The sequence below is a fragment of the Eucalyptus grandis genome, chromosome 8 (assembly GCF_016545825.1).
Source record: "Eucalyptus grandis isolate ANBG69807.140 chromosome 8, ASM1654582v1, whole genome shotgun sequence".
Lineage (NCBI taxonomy): Eukaryota > Viridiplantae > Streptophyta > Magnoliopsida > Myrtales > Myrtaceae > Eucalyptus > Eucalyptus grandis.
This window is the reverse complement of record NC_052619.1, coordinates 27,023,178-27,049,435: the sequence shown is the minus strand read 5'-3', so window position 1 is coordinate 27,049,435 and position 26,258 is coordinate 27,023,178. Positions and strand designations below refer to the sequence as shown.

Sequence of the window (26,258 nt, the reverse complement as noted above, 5' to 3'; positions counted from 1 at the left end):
CTTTAAACTTTGAAATCTTAGATTTAAGATCTTATACTTGCTTCAGCATCATGACCTCCTTTTATACTCCTTTATTTCCAAGCTGACCGTTTGGAAGGAATACTCTTTCCTTCAACCAGTTGTAGTGAGAGATACTATTTCCTTGTAGATCCAAAGACAGGATAGTCTTTCCTAGCTAAGAACACTATTTGTGGAAATCCAACTTCGTTTATATGGGCAACCGAATCTCCCTTTGATTAAGTTGCCCCATGATCTTTTTAATTCCAAACATAAAGAGTTGAACAATGCAATCGAAGTCTGCTAGCATAATTTTTGAATGAGAAATAGGCTCGATCATCCTCAATCTTCTATTTGGATATACATGGATAGCATTAATTTAGGCAAATTCATATATGAACTTCTCAATTTTATAGATTGGTTCTAGTCAAAAGTTACGAAATCGAGTTAGTGAGTTCCGATTGAGCCAATTCGACTTGACTCATTCTAGACTAACATCCACTTGAAGTAATTAAGCTTCAAATTGGCCAAATAAATTTCAATTACAAATGTTAGTTTAGCTTGTGATCTCATATTAGTAGAAATTAACTCGATTAGGGTATTTGATATATAGTGGGATCAAATTAACTTGACTTGTCCCATTTTTTTTTTTTTTTTTCACATGAAGAAATTCAATTATATTCAGTAGGGGATAAAGCACAATATAGTGAATAAACAGCTTTTGCATCTAATACTTCTCTTTTGGCTATTTCATATCAGACAGTGCTTCAGTTGCAAGCGCTTTGCCATCTTCCTCTTTTTTAGATGATAATGATTGTTGATATCTAAATTTTAGTGACATGATCATTTATTTATTATATAAAAAATTAGGCATTAATTTTTGATCCCTAAACAAAGAAACTAGAATTAAATTGCATAGCATATAGTTTTAGGAGCATTTTTATTATTGCATTTGCATTGGACCATTGACATATGGGTTTGAATTAATGTTTTTGAGCTTTAATTTGATGAGTTGGACTAAGCACACAAAAAGAGCGAATTGGCCCAAGCCCGTTATTCTTTGAAGACTGAAAATTGACCTATGAGAAGTGGTGATTTATTTGGAAAGGATTCGTATTATTCTTATGATATTTGGTAAATCTTTTATATATTTGTGCAATATATACATTGAGTGATATTTTTCGTAGCAGATTGGAAGATTTTAGATGAAATATCAAGAGAGAATATTGGATGTGGGAGATATATTGAGTGATATATTCTTTGTCTCAAAACAAGAAAGATTGCATGGTAGGGAGATTTTGTGCATGAGCCCAAAAGGAAAGGACAAAATATTTTGAGAGTCCAACAGCAGAGGAGATAAAATCTGCTAACTTTCCTTGATAGTTCAAGCCCATTATCTATAAAAGGGACTCATTACACGACAAAGGAGAGGCACACGATTGAGAATACATGGCCACAATATAGAGAGCCACCATGGAGAGAAAGAGAGCATGAAAGATGGAGAGAGGAAAGTAGGACTATATATATTGAGATTGAGAGAGAGGGTGTCCATTGAAGGGGACCCATGGCACCCTAAAATAGAGAGAGGAAAACTCATGACTCACTTGGGTCTCGCTTCACTACGCTTTCCCACCATCTTCAACCGTGAAGGCTCGATCCAAACTCCATGCTATAGCTTGGTTCCTCACTAGCAACGAGCTTGGCCTTAATCAATCCAAGCTTGATTGCCACAACTCTGAATCACTATCGTACGTCAATTACTGGGTTTGCTCGTTGTCGACCAAGTTGGAAGTCCCACAAGTTTTGTTGCTATTCACTATGCCAATCTCCTTCGTCCTTATGACTATGGCGGTTTGCACTATTAGCTATGTGACATCCCGATTTTCCAATTCTATTTTCAATAAATTGAGACGGGCATTTCGTTGGCACGCATATAGTTCATTTCCTTGAGTCGGCCACTCATGTGAAAAATAGTCTATTAGGTGAAGCCGTTAAGAATTTCTAATGCATCAGACTTGAGAATTTGATCAGGAAGCGATCTTTCGACCGAGCTAATCTGCAAGGGTCATTACAGCACAATTAAAAATCGATTAGAGATTGGAGATAGGTCGACTCGACAGAGACATGCGATCGAGTGTGGGTAATTCCACCAGATTGCACAATTCTTGTCGATCGGCACTAGATTGACTTTCCTGTCGATTTGGTACTTTGTGTTCGTATTTGAAACCTTGAGATTACCCCGACAACCGAAAGTCACTAATGTTTCAAAGATGTACATTGTGGCTTGAGATGATCAACCACAGGTCAAATGCATGAAAGTTTCTAAAGGCTACCCGGTAGGTTGGGCTGCGCTAGTATCGTGCCAAAATGAAATTAACCGTTGAATTGAGATCGAATTCAGAAATTGGAAGTCTGGGTGTGTCACAAATCAGTTTAGGATTATTGACTTATCTTTGGAAGATTTTTTTTATTTATTTATTGCAATCAGAGTTTTTTAGCAATTAAATCAGAAAATGGCTAATTTGGCTCGAGAAATTAGTAGGTCCGCTTTTGATCGTACTTTTGGGACTTAAGTTGGTTCTATGGACAAGTGAAGATGTGAATTGAAGTGTGGTGACATTGGATTAATTTTATGAGAGTCAATTTAATTCAATTGGGAGAGAATTGATTGGAATTGAAGGAATTGATGTACAAAGTTTCATGCCCCGGCGGAAAAGTAAAATGGACCCATTGGAAAATGTTGTGGGAGGTTTAGAGATAGTGGGGTATGACATCACTTGATGATGTCATGGTGGGCCATTGTGTGGGATTAAAAGAAAGAGAAAAAGAGAAAAGAAAAAGGGTCCCATCTCTCTCTCTCCTCCTTCTCTCACCACCCTCTCCCAACCGTGCGACTCCTTCAGCCCTCTCCATCTTCTTCATCTCCTTCTTCTTCGAAAACCCAGCAACCAGCGAAGCCGGAGAAGTCGCCGGACCTCACGCCTTTGCCCGTCCACTCGTCGTCGTTGCCACCAAGCTGCTCGCCGGCCGCGCCACCGTCGCCCTCTCTCTTCTCTTCTCCGTCTTCGGTTTCTGCTTGAAAACCCAGCAGATCTGAGGAGGTGTCGAAGCTGGCTGCAAGCCAGCCGGACCGCCGTCCGCCGCTCGTCGCCGTCCTCGCCTCGCACGCCGTTGCCGCCGCCGCCACAAAGCGTCGCCCCCGCGCGCCGCTCGTTGGCCGCTTCGTCTCTCCGCCGCCTCGGCTCGCGCCTCCAGCCCTCCGTCCAACTGCTGTTCGGAGCCAGCTCGCCGTCGCCGGGAGACCCGCCGGAGTTGCCGCCTCGCCCGCACGAGCTACCACCGCCGTCCTCCGCCCATTCCGGCGCCGGATCTACTCCCTCTCGGCCCCGATCAGCAACCAAGAAAATGGGTATGGCAGCCCATGTTTGGCCCGTTTTGGCCACCTTCCCGAGCTCGGATGCTCGGCCCGCCTTGAGGAAAGTCGATCCTCGCGTTGTCCCCGTCGTTTTGGTCCGCTCGGTTCGCTAATCCGGTGAGTTTAACTCACTAAACCTTGATTAGAGGGTTAATGATGCTTTATGGGTGCTTAGTTTATGTTAAGTGTTATTAGGTGGTTAGTTTAATTTATTTAAGTGTAGATTATATTAAGGTGTTTGATTAACTTAAATTGTGTTTAATTTAAGGTTAAGTGAGTGGTTCTATTAATATAAACTATGATGTGACATAAAGGAATTTACTTTTGATTTATTTAAATATTTCGAAATTGTTTAATAATTTAATAATATTATATTATTCGAAATTATTAAAATATTATTATTTAATTATTTTCGGAATAAATTTAATTAATTATTAAATTCCGAAAATTTTGTTAGAATCCTAAATTCTCGAATTTCGTACCGGCGCCACTTTGTGTAGTCGATTTCGAAATTGATGATTGGATATTATAAATTGAGTGTGGATTGTGAAAAGTATGGATTTTATTTAGAAAATTTCAAGTATCGAGTTTGGCATTGAAATTGGATTGTTAATGGTTAATATCGTAATTGGATTATGTGAGTGAAATGTAAAGTATTCAGGGATCGGTATCGAATTGTCGTGTGCTAGTTGAAAGGCTCGGGTCGCAGTAGTGGCTAGGCCGACCGGATCCTTATTCTCGCTAGAGATGCCGTCAAGAGAGTGATGTGGCTCGGGTCGCAAAGAAGTGGCTAGGCCGACCGGATCATTGTTCTTCTAGAAATGCCGTCAAGAGAATGACGTGGCTCGGGTCGCAGAGTGGCTAGGCCGACCGGACCTTTGTTCTTCTAGAAATGCCATCAAGAGAGTGACGTGGCTCGGGTCGCGTAGTGGCTAGGCCGACCGGATCCTTTTATGCTAGAAATGCCGTCAAGAGAGTGACGTGGCTCGGGTCGCAGTAGAGGCTAGGCCAACCGGACCCATGCTCCTTCGGGAATGCCGTCGACGTAATGACGAAGCTGCGCTCCATGGGGGGAGGCGATGCCTGGCATTAGTGTTAGTAGATAGCCGAACTGCGAGTAGGCTATGCCCTTGTGTGGCAGTGAATATCAATTGGAATGCATGTTGAGTGTTATTGATGTGTCGGATTATGGGACGGAATTGTGTGGCATGGAATGTGACGTGTCATAACGATTTAGTCTTATAATCAGGACCCCCGCGGTTGTTGGTTATATGAAAGAGAATGCGTTCCGGTTGTTTAAGTTCATATTACTATCTGTGGTTGAGTGATTTGAATTGCGCTAACCTGCAGGAAGGAACTGAGGCGAGGTAAGTCTTTTATGTAATGTGGCTAGGCTACCCGGGGTGTATGTTCTTTCTAATAGGGGTTTAGGGGGTTGAACTTGCTGAGACATCGTCTCATCCCGGTTGTGGGATTAAAATTTCAGGTCTCTAGATGGCGGTCGTGGAGGACCCGAAGCCCTAAGTCTGGAAAGGTGGAGATTGAAGTATCGGTGAACGTGTCATGCTAGTTGGTTTTAGGATGGTTCCCCTTTTATCGAGCTGGTCTATTTTGTAGACAGTCCAGAGTTGTATTTAAACCTATGTGTTTGGAAATGAGTGTTTGGTATTGTGATTGATTGCCTGCTTTTCTATCCCAAGTTAAATGTTGTCAGGGGATTTGTTTCGCTTCCGCATACGTAATGAAATGAATGGGTCGGCGACGTATCCTGGGATGTCGCATATTTGATCGACCGCAGTGGGATGTGCGCGCGCTCGAGGTTCGGGGCGTGACAAGCTATATGCCCTAAAGTAACCATGTAATAGTTACATGTTAAGGATAATGTAATGGCAAAGAAATATTCATTTATCGTCCCATGAATGAGTCCATAAAATCAATTAAGACTGAACCTATTCCTAAGGGGTTAAGAATATGTGTGACAGGTTTATAGTTATACTAAAATTTTAAACTATTCCCGATCGATGGATCATTAAAAGGATATTGATGATTCTGTTGAGATTAGTGTGTTCTCAAGCTTCATCATTCAGTATTGGATTCCTGAGGAGATGATAAGTCACAAGTCATTGGATATTGTGATATTTGAGCTAAAACATAGGTGCTTGTTTGGGACAAGTTCACTGAGCGTGACATGCACATAACGATTGGCAATATGGAAGTTTTTAGTGGAGTCAATGACTAATCAATCACGATTTGATCTGGTGTAAGATCTTTAGACCTAAGGCACGATGCTAACTTGTATGTTGGATGGCTATGGTTCACAAATGTGCATATTGATGCTTCATCAAACTGTCTTTATACTTGATGGTCATAGTTTGTTCACATACGAAGGCACATGCGTATGCGACATGTAATCAATCTTCTTATTATATATAGATATACAAGATTGATGTCCTATGCGATCTAATCATGGCATTGTATTCAAATCCTCAACCGGGGTTATAATTGAGAATGGATGGTTCATATCTCAAAGAAATACATGTCAATTAGATTTGGGCATATGATCTAATTAGTGGTTTAACCAATAATTCCATGGCCTTTGTTCGATTGGGACATTGTGAGACAGAAGAATCAAATTACATGGTCGCTAAAAGCTAACAGGTTCATTGTGTTCTTGAAATATTTCACACTATCTGAGTAGTCATGATATATTGCTAGATGTCACTCATGGTTTGTAGGAGTAGGAGATTGATCTAGACAATCAATTCTCTTGATTGTGCTAATATATTAGCCTACTACTAGCTCAGTAATGAATTTAGGATATCATATACCATAACCAATTAGAATGACGTTTGAAAAAGAGAGAGAATGTTTCAAATATGTTTGCAAGTTGAGCTAATCAAATTGAGTCGAGCTAAAAGATAAAAGATTTGACAAAGGGGCATCCGATCTTATAAGGTCTAAAGCGGGTTTCAAACTTTACGATTGAATCAAAGATTTAAAAGATGTTCAGATTCAATGACCAAATTAATAATTTGAAATAAGTTCAGAATTAATAAATGCATTATAATTTGAAGTAAGTTTGTAATTAATAGATGCATTAATGATCTGAAGAGAGTTCAGAATCAATGGTATCATTAATGATCTGAAGTGAGTTTAGAATAAATAGTTAAATCAATATCTGAAACAGTTTCAGACTTAATGGTCACATTAAAGATCTGAAATGATTTTAGAGTCAATGGATAATTTAATGATCTGAAAACGGTTTTAGATTAAATGACTAATTAATGCTCCGAAACAGTTTTAGATGTAACTGTCAAATTAAGTATTTGTAACAGTTACAAAGTTAATACCTAGAATGAAGACTTGTAATGGTTACAAATAAATGTTTGGAGTAATGCCCTGTAAAATAGTTACAAAGTTAATGCCTGAATTAATATCTAAAATGGTATCAGAACTTACTTACGTCTGTTAGAAGTTACGGCCAAATTAATTCTAACATGGTTTTAGAGTTAATGAGCCGATTTAAATGTGATCTACACTACTACAAAAGGTAATATAGAGAGTAGATCACATGATGATTGATGATTGACAATCAATAACTAAGACTGTTGATAATGATCAACTAAATCATTCACACATGAGAGCAATTGCTAGCACAATTATAGTTGTAAGATCTCTCAATTTCTTTCTTTTGTTCAATGTGAGATTGATGGTATGTCTGAACTAGAGGCCCGACACTCGTGAGGTTGGATTTGAAAAACATCAAAACCTGCAGTACGAAAGATCAAATGTTTCGTATCCGAAGAACGTCAGAACTAGTATTACTAGAAGACAGTAGATGTTTGTGTGGTCAAAATTCCAAGAATTTCATAACTGATGTTACCAAAAGGTGTAAGACATTTGTGGTAAGAGTTTGAAAAATGTCATAACCATTGCTGTAAGGACATTAGACGTTCGTACTCAGAATCCAAAGAACGTCAGAACAAAATTTGGAGTAAGGTACAAGGTTAATATGATTGGTCCATTTCTCTTCCATGTGTTTTTATTAAAATGCACGAAAATGCTTTTGAAACACGTGTATAAGTACTTTTACTTTGGCTGCGATTAGATTTTGATCTTAGTTTACATATACATGTATGCATGTTTATCAAAACAAACACCAATAGTGGTATCGGAGCCAATCCTTAGACATTTTCATGCTTTTAATTGTTAATTGGCTTATATTGTTTGTATGATATGATGATCAATTCTCATTTGTTATGAGAATTCTTTTAAAGTGACTTTTGGATTTTTATTCGATATGCATATTAATCGGTTAATATGTATGGTGAGACCATTGATTATAAAGAAAACCTCATTATTTTTGGTGTTAAGTTGTAGCGAGTGCTTGAACTCATGACATATCATCATTGTGGTTTATTCCTATGTTTTGATGGTTGATCGACTGATTATGGATATATTGGAGTCAATTGCTATTCAAGAATATGGATCACTCCATTATACATCTGATGATGTGGGGTTTTGGGCCGAATGATTTTCAATAACTGTTAGGTGAGGAATCATTTGTCTTAGATACTTGTATGAGATGATGAGGTACACTTAACTATGATCACGAGGCCAATAACTGTTAGGTGAAGCTTTTGTGATCTAAAGGTCGAAGTATGATTGGAACTCGCACGTAATGTGTTGGATATGATGATCCACTCACTAAGTTTAAAGGATGCCAATAAATGTTAGGTGAGGTGAACTATAAACCGATGGGACTCCAATCTCCACTAGTGATCTTTTTCCAACGAAGATTGTAGTTTCCCATGCTAAGGAGTACGGGATCCGAAAAAAATAGTAAGATATAATATTTCATTCAAATGACAAAATGAAATATTTGTTGAAAGCCAATGGCTAACAATTTATTTTTCTACAATGATTTTTTTATTACTCTGAAAATGGTTATGACAAACCTACTTGCTTTTATTCTTGACAAGAATTGTTTGACGGGACCCAATTATAGCGATTGGGTAAGGAATTTGAGAAATATTCTCAATTCTAAGAAGATCAAGTATGTGCTTTATCGAAACTTAGAAAATACTTTCCAGGTAGTATCAAAAAGAGTGCAAAACTTATGAGAAGTGGCGCAAAGATAACCTAAAAGTTAGGTCATACATGCTTGTTTTTATGAATAATGAGTTTTAGAAGAAGTATGAGACCATAGAAAGTGCTTACTCGATCATCGAGCATTTGAAGGATTTTCCCCCCGATAAGAACGGTTGAATATATCTAAGGGAGTATACCGTAAGAGAATGATTGAGGGATTATCGGTGAATGATCATCCTCTGAAGATGATTTAGCACATTGAGGAGTTAGCCAGGCTAAATCTTATTATGAATGATGGATTGGTAGTGGATTTGATACTCTAGTCTTTGCCTGAATCCTTCTTTGGATTTGTCCAGAGCTTCTCATGCATAAGATAAAGAAAACTCTTGCTAAGTTACACGTTATGCTGGTAGTTTATGAGAAAGAAATGCACAATACTAATCATACTATAACAGTTATAATTAGGCTTCATCTTCAAAAGAGTAAGACTACTTTGAAGAAAAAGAAATGGAAGAAGCTTACAAAATAACCTACATGCCTAAAGCCCAAGACTGAAAAAGGGACCTATTAGTATTATGGTGTCAAGGGTATCATGATAAAAGATTTGTTGGTTTTGATTTGTTGGCCAATAATCTTTATACCATTACAAATTTTTTATAATGTAATTACCAATGTCAATAAGCAAAGTAATGTAAATGCCATAACTATTTGGCACTAACTATGCCTAAGATTAATGTTCTTAAATGGTTTTAGAATAAGTGTCTAAAAGTTCTGAAATGGTTTCAAAATCAAAGGCCAAATTAATATTTTGAAGTAGTTTCTGAATAAATGTGTAATGTTCTGAAACGGTTTCAGAATTAGCAGGTAGATTAATGGCATTTAATCATCATGGACACCTTTGGGAACTCTAGAACACAATGGTGTATCTGAAAGAACAAATTACACTTTGTTAGCTATGGTGTGATCTATGATTGGTTATATCGATTTACCCATATCCTTTAGGGATATGCCCTCGAGATAGCCACATATTTACTTAATAGAGTTTCGACTAAGTCCTTTTCAACTATGCTTTATAAGATATGGCATGGTTGGAAACCAAGTCTTAATCATATTAAAGTTTGGGGTTATCTAGCTTATATCAAATAAGTTGAAGACAAACAACTTCTAAAGGAGGTTGTTTCATTGGATATTCAAAGAAACTCTTGGATATTATTTCTATTTTCATTCTGATCAAAGAGTTTTGATTAGTAAACATGCTTCATTTCTAGAGAATCAGTTCATCCAAGAAAGTGGATTTGGGCAGAAAGTAAACTTACAAGAAGAAACCGATGGAGTAGCCTTTGACTAAGTTCAGATACAAATGTCAAATTCAGTGAGACGTTCTAACGCAAAATTTGATCAGGTTCAGATGCATATCTCAGATTTAGTGGAGCTTTTAATACACTAAATCAAATCATTTGAACGTTGTGTATACAAAAAGGTTAGTGGGAGTGCAATTATATTTCTTATTTTGTATGCAAATGACATATTATTGATCAGAAATGATATCCTTATAATATCATCGATCAAGATATTCTTGTCACAAAAATTTCTCCATGAAAGATTTGAGAGAGGCAATCAACATTCTAGGTATCGAGATTTATAGAGATAGATCAAGACAAATGATTGGCCTCTCACAATCTAGATAAAGTGTTGACATGTTTCAACATACAACATTCCAAAAGAGAATTATTGCCTTTTGGGCATGAATACTTTTTTCAAAGGATATGTTTCCAAATACTCCTAAGGAAAGAGAGCAGTTGGTAAAAGTGTTTGATACGTCTGTTATTGATAGCATAATATATGCTATGCTATGTACAAGACCTGATATTATGCATGCTGTAAGCGTTACTAGCAAATATCAATTTGATCTAGGTGAAGAGCATTAAATATTAGTCAAGACTATCCTTAAGTATTTGAAAAGGACTAAATATCTGTTATTGATATATGGAAAATGAGAATTTAGAGTTGAAGCATATACTATTTCTGATTTTCAATCAGATCCTAATGACTATAAGTCAATGTCTAGGTTTGTCTTTAAGCTCAATGATGGTGCGGTTAGTTGGAAAAGTTCCAAACAAAGCATAATTGTTGATTCCACCATTGAGGCAAAGTATGTAATTGCTTCTAAATCAGCGAAGGAAGCGGCTTGGATGAAGAAGTTCATTTTGGAACTTGGAATGGTTCTTTCCATTGAATAGTTGATTACATTGTTTTGTGAAAACAATGGGATAATATCTTACGCTAAGGAACCAAGGTCTTACTAGAAATCCAAGCATATTCAGATGCTTCCATCTTATCATAGAGATCATTAGAAGAGGTGATTGTCACCTTGTAGAAAATAACGTCCGCGGAAAGCGTGGCGGATCCCTTCATTAAGTCATTGCCCTAGTCATCTTTTGAGAGATATCTTAGCAAGATGGGTTTGGGGCATAAAATAGGTTAGCTTTAGTGCAAGTGGGAGATTGTTAGCTATATGTCATAAAACAATCACGCAATAGTTACATGTTAGGGATTATTTAGTGGCAGAGAAATAATCATTCATCGTCCCATGAATGAGTCCATAAGTAGTTAGGATTGAACCTATTGTTAAAGGGTTAAGAATATGTGTGACAGTTTTATATTTATGCTAAATCTTTAAACCATTCCCAGTCGATAGATCATTAAGAGGATATTGATGATCTTGTTGAGATCAGTTGTTCTCAAGTTTCACCACTTAGTATTGGATACCTGAGGTGATGATGAGTCACAAGTCATTAGATATTATGATATTCGAGTTAGAACATATGTACTTATCTTGGACAAGTTCACTGAACATGACATACATATAACGATTGACAACATAGAAGCTTTTAGTGGGGTCAATGATTAATCATTCACGCTTTGGTCTAGTGTAAGATCCTTAGACTTGAGACACGATACTGACTTGTATGTTGGATGGCAGTGGTTCACGAATGCACATATTGATGCTTCGTCGAACCGTCTTTATACTTGATGGTCATAATTTGTTCACATACGAAGGTATATGCGTGCGCAATATAGAATCTGTTTTATTGTCATATATAGATATACAATATTGATATCATATGCGATCTAATTATGACGTTGTATTCAAATCCTCGACCGGCGTTATAATTGAGAATGAATGGTTCATGTCTTCAAGAAATATATGTCAATTAGATTTAGACATATGATTGAATTTGTGGCTTGACCAATAATTCAATGGCCTTTGTTCAATTGGGATATAGTGAATCAGAAGGATCAAGTTACACGGTTGCTAAAAACTGACAGGTTCATTATGTTCTTGAAACATTTCAGATTGTTTAGGAAGCCACAATATATTACTTGATATCACTCATGGTTTGTAGGAACATAAGATTGATCTAGATAATCAATTCTCTTGATTATGCTAATGTGTTAGTACAAATCCCATCGCCAGCTCAGTGATAAATCTAGGAATGTCACACATCATAACCAATTAAAATGACGTTTGAATGAGAGAGAGAGAGAGAGAGAGAGAGAGAGAATATTACAAATATGTTTGCAAGTTGAGCCAATCAAAAGAAACAGTCCCATCATCCTCGCCAATTTCTTATTCACATGTATTGCAAAATCTAAAAGTTGATATCACCTCATTTTGCCCTTCTTACCTTGAAGGCGGTCGCCGTTGGCGGCTTTCCGGTGGACGAACCTCGGTGAAACCAGAGCTTTCTTCGATGAGTCCACCTACCTCCGCGGTGTCGACGTGGACCTCTCGGACGCCACCTTCCTCTCCCCTTTGCAGTCACCATTATATCCATCTCTGCCACAGAATACCCCGCCATTCCCCCCACCACCACCACCACCACTCTCTTCTCCTCAAAATCCTTAGACTCATCAAACGCCTCCATCACTGGTGCCGCCTCCACGACCTCCACGACCGCGATCCTCCTTAGGGCGGCAGCCTCTGGCTGCAGGTGGTGGAAGCACCTGGAGGTGGCAGTGATGGCGATGATGATGCCGTTGACGATGACAAAGTGGCATGGAGGCCTGAAGCATGAGAGGAGCGCCGCCAGAGTGTCAGCGGAGGTTGATGGGACAAAGGCTCGGAGGGCGACGGCGGTAATGGACACCGCCGACACGAGTAGGGCTTTCAGGGACGCCATCAGAGCGCTTGACGACTCCATCTCGACAATGATGGTTTAGCAGTGGAATTTGAGAGTGCGAGCTTTGCGAAGTGAAGTTTCGGTGCTGATGAACTGATGATGATGATGAGAGCATCGAGTGGGAGTTCTGCAGAGCTATAAATAGACGAAGACGAAGAGTGTAGAGGGAGACGTGGCTTTGGGGGTGATCTGGAGCCGTTCTCGGATCCGACGGTAGGCGTGGGAGGAGCGCTGTTGCGTTGGTGGGGGAGCCTCGCCTGGGGAGGGGGTCCCGTGTGGGGCCCACTCCACCTTCTTTTCCTTTTAAAATCGGTGAGTTGACCGGCTTTCTGTTTGACAAGTCGTAGCGAGGGGCACTAGAAAGTTCGATTGAGATGTTGACACGTCAACCGATCGATCGATTCCAAACGTAGAACATCCGACGGTTCGAGTTCGACGTCTCGATTTCAATTACTTTCAAGCTGATCTCGCTTGATGCAGGGAATAAGGCCGACCTCTGTAGTATGTAGTAACATTAATCGGGTTGAAAATTTTGAACGCTTGATGTTGTTAAAATTGAAAAAAAAATTGGAGAGGTGGCCAATGCAAGGTCGGGTTCATTAGCTTTAAGGCAATGGAATATAACCATCGGGATGTGTTTTGACAGGAGCAAGTCATCAATCTTGACGATACCCATTATTGACGGGAGTGGCCCCGTGTGGCTTGCTATGCTAGTTGAGTAGCAGAATTTAATATCTAATTTTATTGCATAATTTTAAAAGTAGAGAGCTGCAATCAGGTTGATTTAAGCCAAACTGAGCGCATGTAGCTTTATCGAATCAAGTCTATCTATTCGAAAATCCAAGCTCCTTAGAATTTGGGGCGATCCAATGAAAAAATCGAAAAGGTAAAAAACGTAAAGAGAGAAAAAAGAAAAAAGGAGAGGCTTCAAAAAGCTAAAATAAGAAGAAAAAAAAAGAGAAGATTGCTTTACGTATTAAGACTTCTCAAAAATTTTAAAAAACTTTTAGAAAAGGGGGATTGCTTTATGTGTAAAGGTGTCTTGATGATTTGCAAAGTAGGTAGCCTTTTCTAATGGTTTATTCAATCAAGCCGTTGTTCGCGGCGGAGCCTGTCATTTTGGAAGCAATTTTATTTATAGGGATTAAAGAATATTAACATCATGCCACCCCCCACATAAGACAGCATCCTTTAAGTTAATTTGAACAAAATTGGGAGCTTAGTTTAACGTGGATTGGGACTGAGGGCGTTAATTGTGGCCTGGATCATTCCTTGGTCATGGCCTAACTGTGGTTGAGTGCATTGCTCGTGGGGGAGGTAATGGCTGAGCTCATGAGTCTTGGCCGATCGTGCATGGGATCAAGCTTATATAGATTATGACAAAGATGTTAACTCCATGTTCTTGCAATAAGTAGGTTGGGGATGTCGGGAGATTTATAGCTCAAGAGTGTATTTCATACCCTTATTATTACTTTGGGTTTAAGGAAGGGGGGTTCCTCCTCCACTACTCTTAAAGTAATTTTCTTCTTGCAAAGTTACTATTAAATGAAGACATTTAATAATTAATTAGTGGAAGATTTGTATGATTATTAACAAGAAGACCAATGAGATTGGGACAAATGAGTGAAAGGTTTCATTAGGTGAAAACCTAGAATTAAGCATAGATTTAAGGTGGAAAAAATAGAGAAAAATCAAGCAATGAAAAAGGCCCATCTGTTGTAAAATATTGGGTTGCGAATATATAATAGATAAGAGATTGAGAAGAGAAAGCAAGTGAACACCAGAAATAGTAGAGAAAGCAAGAGGAGAAAATATTATTTCTAGTATCTTACTGTTGTGTTTCTGTTGTTATTCTATTGTACATCAAAACTAAACTTCTATTTATAAGAGAACAAGAATGTACTTATCATTAATATCAATGTATTGAATGATATATGTATTGGATAGGAAGATGAACGTTCATTGTATAGGGAGATGTACTTAGAATGTATGATACAAATGTACCATAATAAGTAAATTAGATAAGATGAATATAATGAATATTCATTCATGTATTTCATGAATATTCATTATATTCATGTATTTCATAACACTTCCCCTTGAATATTCATTGTATTCATTATGAATGTGCATCGAATGATACTGCCTCATTAAAAACCTTAAGCCGGAAAAACTCAGTGAGACAAAAACCGGACAAAAGGGAAAAAGAGTGCAGAGCACAAATGTTATGATCTCTCCATTTTATGAATGCATTAATTGCCTCATTAAAAATTTAAGCCGGAAAAATCCTGTGGGAAAAAAATCGGACAAAAAGAAAAAACAGTACAATGCATATATAGCCACTGTTGGGGCTAATCAATCTTGTATCTTGTGAACTCGCTGCATATTAATGTTGTAATGCATAGTTCATAATATCTCCCCTTTAATTGAGTCATGTAGCCACTGCTGGGGCTAATCAATCTTACATCTTATGAACTTGCCGTATACCAATGCCATATACTAATTTCTTAAAAGTTGATGTTGGCAATGATTTGGTAAAAAGATCTGCAAGATTATTTATGGATCAAATCTGTTTAATATCAATTTGTCGACTTTCTTGGAGTTCATGAGTATAGAAAAATTTGGCGAGATATGCATGGTCCTATCAGCTTTGATATATCCTCCCCTAACTTGTGCAACACAAGCAGCATTATCCTCATAAATTATAGTGGGAGAATTTATGTATTATAACGGATCTTAACCAAACACACTTTCTTCTAGCTACTAAGCAACAAGAATTATGAATATAACAAAATATTATTATGTGGACGGATCTATATCCACCAAAAACACAAAATCTTTCCTCGGAGATAACGGAAAATATGTTTAACTAAAACGCTTTTATCGCAAAAGCATATAAAGCAATTAAAACCCCAATCATTGAGATATGGTTTTAGAAGATGTAGCTACTAGTGATTACTTTGTAGAACGCCAAAAAATAGCAGTGCCGTTATAACAAAATAAATACCCGGTTTGAGAGCAAACATTATGTGGATCGGATCTATATCCAACATTAGCATATCCAACTAAACCAGAGTTAGTGGAATTCTTGGAATAATATAATCCAAAATCTATGGTTCCTCGGAGATAACGGAAAATATGTTTAACTCTATTCCAGTGTCTTCGGTTGGCTCATAACTAAAACGTGCCAATAAATTTATCGCAAAAGCGATATCTGGTCTCGTACATTGTGCCAAGTACATTAAAACCCCAATTGCATTGAGATATGGTACTTTAGGACCAAATATCTCTTCATTTGATTCTCTAGGACGAAATGAGTCCTTTTGGGGATCTAAAGAGCTTACAACCATAGGGGTGCTCAATGGGTGGGCTTTGTCCATGTTGAAACGTTTAAGCAATCTTTCAACGTACGCTGATTGATGGACGTTTATTCCATTTGCTTTATGCTCAAGCTCTAGACCAAGACAAAGTTTGGTTCTACCCAAACTCCATTTTCAAATACTTAATAGTTTTAGCTAACTCTTCTGGAGTTCCAATTAAATTTATATCGTCGACATAAACTGCTACAACGGCAAATCCGGTTTTTGATCTCTTAATAAACACGCATGAGCATATATGATTATTCTTGTACATTTCCTTAATTAGGTACTCACTTAGATGTTGATACCACATGCGTCCGGATTGCTTTAATCCATATAAGGATCTTTGCAATTTTATTGAGAATAAATTGCGGGAGTGCATGCTTCAGGCATTTTGAATCCCTCTGGAATTTTCATATAAATATTAGAGTCTAATGAGCCATGCCGTCACAACGTCCATATGACGCATTTCCAATTTTTTAGAGATTGCTAAGTTAATAAGAAAACGAAATGTAATCATATCCATCATAGGTGAATATGTCTCATTATAATCAATCCCATGTTTCTAGGGAGAATCCTTAGGCAATGTGTTGGGTTTTATACTTGACAACCTCGTTTTTTTCATTTCGTTTTCGGATAAATACCCATTTATATCCAATGTGCTTTACATTATTGGGGATATGAGTTATAGATCCAAAAACCTCTTGTTTAGTTAGGGAAGCTAATTTAGCTTTAATTGCTTTCTCTCACTTAGGCCAATATTGCCTTTGACGACATTCAATAATAGATTGTGGCTCGTAATCATCATCTATAATTTTATGAGCAACTAAGAATGCAAAAGCATCATTAGTGATTATTTCATTTCGATCCCAGATTTCATTACAATATGTAATGGAATTCTCGGTATTCCCGGGGTTAGTGTTCCTTTCATGGGTTTGCGCCTCTTCAAGGGTAATAAACTTTTTGGGAGCAAGCACAACGCTAGGCCCTTCTAGAGCAGATTCCTAATTCTTTCCCATTCGTTTTCGAGGAGCAGTATTTTTTGATCCTATCGGTCTACCACACTTCAAGTGTGGGGGATTTTGATCCATTTTAGCCTATTCTTTGGGAACAACTATCCTAGCTAGAGTATTTGCAGCTGGAATATGAGACTTCGTTACCTGTTGCGACCTCTTTTTTTTCGGCGCCCGCGATTGGGTACGAGCGCCTAAGGAGGCTAATGGCTCGGCTGAAATTAGTTAAGCTCGGACTCTCCCAAGTCCACCAATTCACGACTTAATGGTTCAAGTTTTTAACTTGTAAATCAATTTTTAAAATGGAGTTGCCACTAATCGATTTGGGGTGGGTTGATTAGAAACCCAAGCAAAGTATCGGGAGAAATTCTCACTCCTGCGCAACCAGAGAAATTAGGATCGGGGACTTGATTACACTAGTTAATCACTAATGCCCTTTCGGTACCTAATCTTGTTTAAACCTTGAGGCTTTTTGGATGTTTGAGGGATTTTCCATGCATTTTTTGGAGGAAAAACATTTTTGAGTCTTTTTCTAATTTTTTGGACATAAAAGGGATTTTTTTTTGGATTTTTTGGTATTTTTTTGGAAAAATACAAGTCTTTTTGGCTTTTTCTGAATTTTTTGGCCTTTTCATGAATTTTTGGCTTTTTTTGGATTTTCGGCATATTTTTGATTTTTGATTTTTATTTTTATGGAAAATAAAATATTTTTTTAATACTTTTCAAAATATTTTTGGAAAATAAATTATTTTTGAATTTTCTTGATTTTTTAGAAAATAAAACATTTTTCGACATTTTTTTTAAATATCTTTGGATTTTCTGGAAATTAAAACATTTTTTTAATATTTTTTCGAAAATAAAACACTTTTTGATTTTTTGGAAATAAAATATTTATTTTTTATTTATTATAATATTATTTTATATTAAAATAACAAAATAAAACCGACCCGGCCGGATCCGTGGGTTGGGTCCGACTCCAGTCCGCCGACTTAAACGCCGGATTTTTTGTCTTTTATTATTATTATTATTAAAACAACGCCGTGGCCGGGCGGTTGGGGACGCTTGGCCCGGCCCGACTACCCGGGTCCGACCCGACTCCCCGCGAACCCTACTAGGATCCGATCTGAATCGCAACCCGACTCTCGCCGCCCTCGAAATTTCGAAACCCTACCCGGTTCGTAGCCCAAGTCCGATCCGATGACCCGAGGCCACGGACCGGAAAATCAGAACCCTAGGGTTCCCGATTCGCGGCACCGAGGGAGGGGGACGAGGCGTCCCGGCGGCAGCGGCGGCGACGACAGCGGCCATGAGAACGGGACAAAGAGGAGGGCTGCGACGGCAACGGCGACGGCGACAGAGGTGGTATGCTACCCGCTCGTGGCAATGGCGCGACAAGGGCGGCGACGAAGGCAGGGCTCGCGTGGCCCCCTTTCCCTCCAATTTCTCTCTCTCTCAACCTCCGGCGGGCCTCGGATTTCCAACCGCGAGTCCTCGGATCCCCTGAAGTCTCTCAGTGGGTTGTCTAAGGCCTGCGACTTTGATCCGTCTCCCTCTCTCTCTCTACCCTCTCCTCCGGTGAGCCTCGAATCCTTGGCCGTTCAACCTCAGACCTCCCCTGAAGTCTCTCAGTGGGTTGTCCGAGGTTTGCAAGCCCTAGATCCGACTCTCCCTCTCTCTGTGTCTCTCCGGCAGAACTTCTCCCTCTCCGGCCGCGAGCCTTCGGATCTGGGCTTGCTCGACCTCGGCTCCCCTTCTGAAGTCTCTCAGCAGGAAGCTCGAAGCTTTGTAGCCTTCGATCGTTCTCGGCGTGCCCTTTGCAGTCGTTGGGAGAGGCTTATTTATAGGTGAGGGGGGGTAGCCGGTCAACGGAGCTTCGACCGCCAGTCTTCGCACGCCGAACAGCCTTTGTTGGCCGAACCGGCGTCCCATTCGGCGAGGTGGCTCTAGCTAGGCCGCCTCGCATTGAAGAAACGTCCCTTCCGCCTGCAGCGTCGCACGTCGCCATCCTCTCCTTCCTTCTGACGTCGCGCGCGTCTGGCCTTCGGCGTGTGCTGCTTAGCTGATCGAGGAAGAAGACAACAGAGGAAGAAGACAAGCAGGGAGGGCCGGGCCAAGAAAAAAGAAAGAAAATGGGCTTAGGGGCCCACGCGAAACAGAAAAAGGGGGCTGGGTCTTGCGCCCGCCCGTCGCTTTTTTTTCTTTTTAGTTTGTTTTTACTGATTTTTTTTGTTGTTTTTTTTATTTGTTATTTATTATCTAAAAAAAGGAAAAATAAAAGAAATTAAGGCCTAATTAATAACCTAATCAAAATTTAGGTGTCAACATTACCTTAGTAGAATCATTAAATGAGTCAGGAAATCTATTGGCTATAGCATGTAAATGGATTATGCGCTGCAACTCGTTTTCACATTCAGCAGTCCTTGGGTCTAATTAAGATAAAATTTTCTCATTCCAAGAGAAAACCTTAACTGGTTTTTGTTTTGCAGTCATGGAAGTTGTAGGTATCCCAATTGATGGAAACCTAGTCTCATCAAAATGACAATTTGCAAATCTTGTAGTAAAAAGATCACCAGTAGTTGGTTCCAAAAACCTAATGATAAACGGTGAATTAAACCCAACATAAATGCCCAAACGGCGTTGGGGACCCATTTTCATCCTTTTTGGCGGTGTTACATGCATCTATATTGGACAACCAAAGGTGCGTAGATGTGAAATATCTAGTTCATAACCAATAATCATTTGAAGGGAAGATTGTAAAAGACTAGCATTGTGGCGTAATCTTATTAGAGCTGTTGCATGCAAAACTGCATGACCCATGCTGTATCGTTGATATTTATTCTCAATAATAAAGTGCAAGCAATGATTTGGATACGTTTAATCAAGTATTATGCCAATCCATTTTGAGTATGAACATATGCAACTGGGTGCTCAACTTCGATTCCGAGTGAAGCACAATATGTATCAAAACTCTTTGATGTAAATTTACCAGCATTATCCATCCTTATGCACTTAATATAGTATGTGTTGTTACACTATCAAGCAAACAAACATCTTCATTTTTCTCGGTATTTTCCATTTGCATTTATATTGACAACTTCAGGTGTTAAGTATCATAAAAGTTACATATTAGTTATATAGTCGAATAAAATTTCAAAAATAAATATTATATAAGGTTCATAAGCATTTCATAACCATATTAAAGAACAATAAAAAGAGAAACAACATAAAATTTGAAGTTCAAATTATCATCAACTAATCTGATGTCTCATCAAAGTAATCAATGGTCCTCAAAGAATCCAATGATGCATTTGCTGCTTCAGGAACAAGAGGAGTCCCACCAACGAAGATATTGTTGGCCTCAACAGTGGTTATGACAGTAAGATTGATTTCAATGACATGAAATCCATTACGCTTACTCGTATTTTTTAAAGATGCTAGGTCAACAAAATGTTTTGGCGTACGACAGGTACATGACTAGTGCCCAGTCATGCCACAGCGATGACAAATACTTTTATTAATCACCTTCTTTGGCTTCTTTTCTTTGCCATGATTCAGGCAAAAGTTTGATTTTCTAAGGCGGTTAAATTTTTTGCCATCCCTTCTAGGATTATGTTCTTGCCTGTGTTTATAGCTCTTAAAATGGCCAGTATTTTTCTCAAAGTTAGCATGTGCTTCATACCTATCCTTCAACCTCCTCCACAAGATATGAGGGTCTCGAATGGATAAATATTAAGTCTACAAGCTCTCATACAAATGACGACGAATAAAAATCAGTGCATTTGCTTTATTCTTTTTATTTGAGGTTCCATCCTATGTAATTGTATTAGCGAGACCTTGTTCTTGGAGGTGCATTGCCATATCAAGGCACCATGATAGATAATTCTTTCCACTCACTTCCAGGATGTGGAATTTGGGTTTTTCAATATTTGCCATAATTCTTGTAAAAATAAATCCTTAAATCAATTAAAAGGATTTCCAAATATTCACCTCTACTTCAGGAGTAGAAGGATACTTTTAGATTTGAAATTGGCTTCTGGCCAAGAAAAATAAAAATAAAGAATTGATAGAAGAAGATAAAGTATAAGTTGATTAATAAAAAGAATACCCACCTTGCAAAACTTACTTACTCAGTCGGTAGATCTTCGTGCTGATAACGTGTTGTAAAATATTGCATTGTGAATATATAATAGATAAGAGATTGAGAAGAGAAAGCAAGTGAACACCAGAAATAGTAGAGAAAGCAAGATGAGAGAGTATTATTTCTAGTATCTCACTATTGTGTTTCTATTGTTGTTTGTTTGTACATCAAAACTAAACTTCTATTTATAGGAGAACAAGAATATACTTATCATTAATATCAATGTATCAAATGATACATGTACTGGATATAGAGATGAACGTTCATTGTATAAGGAGATGTACTTAGAATTTATGATACAAATGTATTATAATAAGTACATTAGATAAGATGAATATAATGAATATTCATTCATGTATTTCATAACACCATCCTCATCGGCGCTAATTTTAACGAGTTGGGTTTTCCATAGTAAATTTATCCATCCATCATTTCCCATAACTTTTTTTAGATACGGTTGCCCTATACTTTTAAATGAACTCAGTGTTTGAAATTACACTTGTCACTCACTTGAATAAGCTTAGCATGTCCTTTAATTGAACCCATGTGGTTGGATTAATCAACTGGGATCGTTATAAATGATAACCATTGCGTGGGTATCCGAACATAGAAATCATTCCTAATTAGGGTTGATAATCGAATAGGGTATAGAGCAAGAAATCTCCATCTAAGGTAAAACACATCAATTTTAGAAGTTGAAATTGCGAGCTTCCTCGAAACTCACATGAGATGCTATCTCCCATGATATTTTTTTTTGGTTGGAGATAACTTTATTACTAACTCAAAAATGGATTACCATCACCCACGATGTTTGGACACTATTTTCTTGGCAGAAACACACGACAAGTGGGGTCGACCTCATTGGCTCGAAACGAGTACAAGTCAACATCGTTGACTAGAATTGAAGGTATCGTGCACACAAGTGTATACCTCCCTCGTATGCCAAGTACCAAACCTATAAAACACCAACTTCACATCAGAATTTTTTTATTATTTCTTTTTGGAGACGCCTAACTATTCGACATCCCATCTCTTCTTGATTAAGATAGATTATGGAGTAGGGCAAAGATTTTATTTATTCTTTACTGATTGAATACATCTAAAAATATATTTGTACATGTGTCACTCGTATCCGTTTTTACATTTGTATTTATATTGATGAGCAATAAATGTTTGAGGATGATTGACTAAAACGACGCCGATTGATCGAATGAGGACCGTTTGACTCGCCTCGTGGTATTCATGAAAATAAAGTGAAGTGTCACGTTGAATACATAAGAGAGGTAAAGAACAACAGATTAATTAAAAGCGGCCGTGGATAACCATACCCTTTACTGTATAGGGTCAATCCAAGCCGTGAATTAGCAGCTTCTAGATTGAATGTGTTTCCCCACACCCCACGAACATGGCCTTCCGCATCCATCATTTAGGATAGTGCTCTATCTCCTCCTCACTTGTGTTGAAAAAGGGTGGTTGTTGGTCGGTCCATTTAAAACCTGGATAATCTTTTTAGCTGATATTTCCCTCCAATTGAAATGCTTTCGAGAAAATGGAGGTTTTTTCCATCTTTGAAGTCGGTCAATAGATGCTTTGTACTCGTACACACTGCACGCTCCTATGTTTTGTAGGTGGCCAACGAGAAGAGAGAGACGATACATCGTTCAAATGACAATCGTACGCTATACTCCTGAAATGGTATCATATGAATTTGACATACTCAATTTGTTAATATGACAGCACATCGCATAATTATGCTATTTCTTTTTCCTGAGTTACTCCATTCAGAAATGATTTAAATTTGTCAGCCTTCTTCGGTTGTGAATTGCAATTTAAGAAGGTCTTCCGGCATTTTGGATTTAGATTTAGAGGTCTTTTGTCTACAGTTTTTTTTTGGTCGGAAATATGACATTCATATATTAAACACACGGGTTACACGTAGATGATAGTTTAGCATCAAAACATAAGATATTTAAGAGGGATGACGGTGGCGTGTAAACCCAATTGGTTGCCAGAGCATTGAGGTGGTGCATTTTGGCAAGCCAATCGGCGGCAGAGTTCGCTTCTCTTGAACAGTAGGAGAGATTGGTAGAGGGGAGCGTCCGTAAGATTGCTCTAATTTCTGGAAGAAGGCCGCTTACAGCCCATGGGTCAGCAGCCCGGCCCAAGATGGCTTCCACCAGTATGAAGTTGTCGCTTTGTACTTCCCAGCCGCTTGCTTCGAACTGAACTGCTTCCCCTTTACTTCCTATTCGCTGGTGCAGAAAGTGTTGGGAAAATAAACTTCGAATTGGGTAGAACAATGAAGTCGGATCGAGTAATCAAGTCGGACTTTGAGGCGTTGTATCACTTTCTTTAAGGATTTATTTGCCCCACAAAGTTGCTAATAGTCACTGACAAATTTCCTCCAGGATACAACAAAGTCTCAAAAATGAGAATACTAGATAGCAATTCTAGTATTTCTCCAGGGTTTCTCATGGGAAACAATTAGAAACAGTGGCTGTAGTTTCGTTCGAAAGAAAAATGAAAAAATGGAAGAAGGTATGTGTTTGATCTCAAAACAAACATATTTATCTTTTTCTTTCGAATAAAGGCAACTCTGCAAAAGATTGCAAACAAACAAAGACAACCTTTCGGGAAAGGTTGTAAAATGAACAAGTATGTCTCAAAGGTTGCGTTGAAAAGACATAAGAAATTCAGTTACAAGAAATTGATATGCATGTGTATGCTTGAGCTGTTAATCGTTGTAGGCGGTTGACCAAGAAAAGTGAGTTCAATCGCAATGCATTACGAGATTGACACGAGCCATGGATCCCATGCCGCCGATTGGGTAGATTTTTCAATTGGCTGTACAGGAGGAGAGTCAGCGACACGCGACGCTGGACCACACAAGGAGTAGCAAGAGCGTTGCACTCGTAACCCGCGGAGATTGGCGAGACACGGCCACCAGGGAGAGAGAGAGAGAGAGAGAGAGAGAGAGAGAGAGAGAGAGAGAGAGAGAGAGAGAGAGGCGAGCCAAATTAGGGTTCGCAGAAGAGGAGCTCAGGCTCTTTAAAACAAATCGGATGGACGGCCAGGATGGGATGTGAGGATCGAACGGCTCGCAAGCCTTCGATCTTTCGGTTGGATCTAATGGCGGACAGGAGCCCGCGATTAAAGGATCGGATGGTCAGATGCTTGTCACGTCATCAAGGAATTTCAAAAGGAATTTTAAAGGAAAGAATAAGTTATTTTGTGATTATTGCAAATGTACTAATCACTCAATTGATAATTGCTAGAAATTGCATGGAAAGCTCAGTGAAAAAGAAAAAAGGATTTCAGCAGCTTGCCAAGTTACTGGATCAACCGGTAAAAAACTGACCAGCCTATCTCATATAGTCAGTAGCATCAGTTGATGGAGGCACTTCAAAAATGGATGCCACAAACAAAGGAGCGAGTTCTCGTATTACTCATTGCTTGATTAATTCAATATCCAGAAAGGAATGGATAATTGATTTAGGGGCGAGCGACCATATTATATGTGACAGGAGATCTTTCTCAAGTTTAAATGATAGATTGAATTTCCCTATTTCCGTGCAATTGCCCAATGGAGACATTACTCATGTCCATGAAACAGGGACAATTAATCTCAGTTCACAAATTACTCTTAGAAATGTTCTCTATGTCCCAGAATTCCAATTTAATTTGATCTCTGTGTCAAAAGTTTGTCAAGAAAATTCATGCCGGGTTATTTTCAATGTTGACACATGTTTCTTTCAAGACCTTTCAACTGAGAAACCGATGGGCTTGGGTAGTCTCTCTGAAGGACTTTTTTTTTTTTTTTTTTTTTGGAATAGTTTCTCAAGTAATTTCAATTTTCCTTGCAATTCTTTAAATAAGTCATCATTGTGTAACTTGACTACCAATTATAGAAATTCCATTGTGCATTTGAGATTGGATCACAGTGCCTCCTTTCCATGTCCACAATTTCCTATATGTCCTCTTGCTAAACAATCTCGTACGCCTTTTCCGTCTAGTAACTCCTAGATTAGTGAGATTTTTTCCTTGATTCATGTGGATATATGGGGACCTTACCACACATTAAATCATGATGGGTCTCGACATTTTCTCACTATAGTAGATGATTATTCTCGTGAGACTTGGATTTTCTTGATGCAACCTAAGAATCAGACTTATTCTCATTTGAAAAGTTTTCTCTCACTATCAAAGAATCAGTTCGGCAAATCCATTCAGTGGATCCGTACATATAATGGAAGAGAATTCTTCAGCCATGATTGCTCTTCACTATTTACTACACATGTCATATAACATGAGAGCTCATGTGTTTATTCGCCACAACATAATGGCGTGGTAGAACGGAAACATCGTCATCTATTGGAAGTCGCACGAGCCTTGAAGTTCAAAGCGTCAGTTCTAGACGATTATTAGGGAGATTGTGTTGTCATAGCTGCTTACTTAATCAACCGTATGCCGACTCGGATACTTAAAGGGAAAAACTCCATTTGAGTTATTATTCCGAAAGAAACCAGAGCTCCAGCATCTCAAGGTCTTCGGATGTCTCTGTTTTGTTGCAACAGTGGGACCCAGAGACAAATTAATTCCACGTTCTCGGCGATGTGTTTTCATGGGATATCCCAATTTGCAGAAAGGGTATCGGGTTCTTGACATTTCCATAAAGGAATTTCTGGTAAGCCGTGATGTCATCTTTCATGAAGACATTTTCCCTTTTTCTGAGCAGACCACTCTAGATGCCAATACAGGGATAACAATCTCTCCCTGTAGTATCTTATTTGATGAAGCAATGCCTCCAAGTCCTACCTATATACCAATAGCAAAATTGAGGCACATTCCTCCCACTAATTCATTTCTTCCAGCATCAACATCAACACCCGCCGAGAGGACCGACTACTTAGAAGAAATTTTGCAATCAAAACTCGACGATCCTAATGATACTGAGGAAAGTTAGCACATTGAGTCACCATCTACTAATGAGACAAATAGGGACATCACTCATCCACGGTGTTCCAGTCGGACCACACGACCCCCCACCTAGACTAAAGATTA

General features: G+C 38.5%; 1 long non-coding RNA gene across 1 annotated transcript; it reads left to right on the top strand.

The window, feature by feature from the left end:
* Positions 1 to 3,293: 3,293 nt before the first annotated feature.
* LOC120286560 lies at positions 3,294 to 5,111 on the top strand. Its single transcript, XR_005545200.1, has 2 exons — positions 3,294 to 3,529; positions 4,899 to 5,111. It is a non-coding gene; the product is annotated as an uncharacterized LOC120286560 (long non-coding RNA).
* The last annotated feature ends 21,147 nt before the right edge of the window (positions 5,112 to 26,258 follow it).